This window comes from Schistocerca americana, chromosome 1 (genome assembly GCF_021461395.2).
Source record: "Schistocerca americana isolate TAMUIC-IGC-003095 chromosome 1, iqSchAmer2.1, whole genome shotgun sequence".
NCBI classification, from domain to species: Eukaryota; Metazoa; Arthropoda; class Insecta; order Orthoptera; family Acrididae; genus Schistocerca; species Schistocerca americana.
The window spans coordinates 311,660,162-311,664,213 of NC_060119.1; the positions used below are offsets into that span (position 1 = coordinate 311,660,162).

The window sequence follows — 4,052 nt, forward strand, 5'->3', positions numbered from 1 at the left end:
CAGAAAATTCATTTATATACAAACACAGTTTAATATATGGCAAATATAAGCATTCTGATCCCTAATACCCCATATTTTTCAGTCTTTGGTGAGTTCTAATTATTTATTTGATATGATAAAAATAGCCTCGGGAAAGTTTGTCGTTATGAAACTCTTCCACCTGCCGAGCAACAGTATGAGGCAGGCGAAATACTCTCAGGCTTCAAGAAAAATGTAATCATTCCAATTTCAAAGAAAGCAGGTGCTGGCAGGTGTTAATATTACCGACCTATCAGTTTAATAAGACACGCTTGCAAAATGCTAACAGAATACTTCACACAAGAATGGAAAAATCTGATAGAAGCCGACCTCGGGTAAGGTCAGTTTGGATTACAGAGAAAATTAGGTACACGCCAGGCAATACTGGCCCTACTATTTGTAGAATGTAGGTTAAGGAAAGGCAAAACTACGTTCGTTGCAGCTGTAGACTTAGAGAAAGACACTGCTGACTGGAGTACTATATTTGAAATTCTGAAGATAGCAGGAGTAAAATACAGGGAGCGAATGGTTTTACAATTTATACAAAAACCAGACGGCAGCTACAAGAGTCAAGGAGCATGCAAGGGAAGCAGTGGTTGAGATCGGAGAGAGACAGGGTTGTAGCCCATCTACTTAGTTATTCAATCTGTATTCTGAGTAATCAGAAAAGGAAACCAAAGAAAAATCTAGAGTAGGTATTAAAGTTCTGGGAGAAGAAATAAAAACTTTGAAGTGTGACGACGACACAGTATTCTGTCAGAGACAGCAAAGAACTTGGAAGGACAGTTGAAGGGAATGGACAGCGTCTTTAAACGAGGATATAAGATGAACAGCAACAAAAGCAAAACCATGGTAATGGAGTGTAGTCGAATTAAATCAGGTGATACTGAGGGAACTAGATTACGAAAAGAGGCCCTTAAAGTAGTAGATACGTTTCGCTGTTTGGGAACCAAATAACCGATGACGGCTGAAGTGGAAAGAGTAGAAAATGTAGATTGGCAATGACAAGAAAAACGTTTCTCAAGAAGAGAAAGTTGTTAACATCGAATATTGATTTAAGTGTCAGAAATTCTTTCTGAAAATATTTGTGTAGAGAGTAGTCATGTATGGAATGAAACATGGACGATAAACAGTCAAGGGAAAAGAAACTAGTAAATAAAAGCTTCTGAAATTTGGTGCTACAGAAGAATGCTTAAGATTATATGGGCAGACAAAAATGAGGAGGTACTGGATAGAACTGCGGAGACAAGAAATTTGTGGCACAACTTGATTCAGTCTGAGACATCAAGGGATCACCAGTTTCATATTGGAGGGAAGAGTCTGTGCGGGGAAAGGGGGGGGGGGTAAAAATGTTAGAGGGAGACCAAGAGATGAATATAGTAAGCAGATCCAGAGGGATGTAGGTTGCAGTAGTTCGGAGTTGGAGAGGCTTGCACAGGACAGAGTAGCGTGGCGAGTTGCATCAAATCAGCCTTCGAACTGAAAACCACAACAACAACAACAACAAAAATAGCCCTTCGGGTCGTCTATTACATCAGACCTGGGCTAATGAAATTTTTTAATCGAAGATTTGCTATAGTTCCTAATTGCCTTAAAGACGTCTAATTATCCTGAGAAATCTATGATTGTTTCATTGGCGCTAGAAGCAAATAAGTATTGCCCCATTTATTTCTGGAACACAAATTATCAGATTAGTACGACTTGGGTCACGTCATATTTTTTGCGTCATATATTTTACACTTTCCACACTTCATAGCCAGCAACATCTATGATGTTTATTTCTTTATGAAGACTTATAAATTGGTGAAATAAGTCTAAAGAAAAAGGGATCTGGTCTTCCACACTTATGTGTGAAGAACGATAGTCTCGTTTTCTTCGAAATGTTATCAAACTGATCAAAGAAATCTTACATCTGCTTCTTAGATTTTTCGTGACTGACATTAAGTGAGGAAAAAAACCGATTCCTGGATGATTCACACTTAACAATCAATTCCCTTGTGCAACGAAATCAATCTTGTACATTCTTTTTTAATTTTCTTTTTCGCTTTCTGTCGCAGATGATGTTTTATACTATCACAGAACGTTCGGACACTTGGTACTTTGGAACATGACCATTTTGTTGCGAAAGATGTTCATGTCTGGCATCACTTGGAAAATGTGGCAGATTTGACCAATGGCCCAGGGAACCACCGATTTATTAAAAAAAAAATCATGTCCTTACTCACTTTCGTTTGATTCAAACTAATGAACAAGTCCTCTTAAGAATTTGGGAAATCCGACGTGCAGAAGGAAAAACAGAGATGACAAAACTAAACGGTGTGCTCATTAAAGAACCCGAGAGGAAAATTAACAAGCACACAGCGACGCTGTTGGATAAGTTTACTTAAGTGAGTAATACATGTAAATAATACAAACGACTGACTGCAGAGCCTGCATTTAAACAGAACAAAATTCATATCGAATGTGATATTTGTAAACAGGTTATAGTAATCAAATTTCATTCGTGATAGATTATAATGAACTCCGAGTCTGACATAACCGAAATGAATTAAGGAATGAATTTTCAGTGGAGCGTGCGCTGATTTGAAACTTCTTGGCTGATTAAAACTACGTGCCGGACCGTGACTCAAGCGTGGGACCTTTGCCTTTTGCGGAAACTAAAATGATTCGCGTAATTCTTCACACATCCCGGCTGTCTATTGACGTCCTGAGGTGCTGGGTATTCCGCCGGACATTAGCGCCTTTCTTGCAAGATATTTTGACAACGTGTATCGTTATCTTCTTCGATGATATCCAGCAGAAATCTGATACCTCATGTTGTCAAAATCATTCATAAATGAGGAAACAAACAACACTTTTCAGTGAAACCACTTTTAACATTATCGGTTTCAAGCGAAGTAGTTCGTGATCAAATTATGTGCATTATTAGCCATGGAATCGGATTTATATGAAGTAAGGAGTTAGCATTTAAGAAGAGAAGAAAACATTTTAGTGCATGTTTGCGTCATTAATATGTCCTGCAATAAATTCTCAATGTTGGAGCTATGATACGCCTTACATTTTTAACTGCGTTAGTGTGCACAGACTTTTGTTGTTACATCTGGCGCTTATTTGCAGGAGACTCGTGCATTTAAAGATGTATACCGGTATGAGAATAACGAGTGAATAGTTTCCGCTACGCACTTTGTACAGTAGCAGGTGGTCCAGAACTTTTCACTCTTCTTTAAAAATCGAGTTCTTGTTTACATGAGAATTGTGTATATATTATGGAAGTGAAACGCGTAGTAGACTGGAACAGGATGTTCGTAACAAAACTAAGACAATGATGCTTCACAGCGTAGCGCTTGGCCGTCGAAGACAAAGCAAATGGTTCAGCAGCTTACAGGTTCAGTTAATACTCATGGCACCTTGGAGATGACAAGGCCATCCCTGTAAGCTTTGTGTGACACCACTACTGGTAGCGAGTTATGTGCAGTCCGAAACCGGTTGCGACAGCGTCAGCGACTATGCTCTAACGTCTTTCTCTCCTTGTGTAAACTGCAGATTGATCCACTTGTGCTTAAAAGTGAGGGAAATGTACTGTGGTTAAAACATCACATGTAAAACATTGATAATCGTAATGTAAGCACCATGGAACATGTAGCCCGGATAGCTCAGTCGGTAGAGCATTAGGCTTTTAACCTAAGGGTCCAGGGTTCAAGTCCCTGTTCGGGCGAATATTTTTATCTGTAAATATCGCTCGTAATTACAAATTTGAGTCATCCGTATTCCGATTTATTAATCTGTATTGCGCTATTATCGCCTGTACTGTATAAGCTACAGATCTAATACTACCAATTTTACTCCGAGAACTGCACAGTGGCTCAGCGTGATTGTGTTTATCCATTTGCCCACCCTGAAAACTGTTCTAAAAATACATTTTTTTCTCTTATTCAATCGTTTAAGTTTACTTAGTCTTATCTTCAGCAATGTCTACTTAAATTAGTAGTAAAAGTTAAAGGTCACTTTAAGAGAACTTTGGTACAATTCAAAAG

The 4,052-nt window shown here is 38.5% G+C and overlaps 1 non-coding gene across 1 annotated transcript; it reads left to right on the forward strand.

The window, feature by feature from the left end:
* Positions 1-3,660: 3,660 nt before the first annotated feature.
* On the forward strand, positions 3,661-3,733 carry Trnak-uuu. Its single transcript has one exon. It is a non-coding gene; the product is annotated as a tRNA-Lys (tRNA).
* Positions 3,734-4,052: the final 319 nt, after the last annotated feature.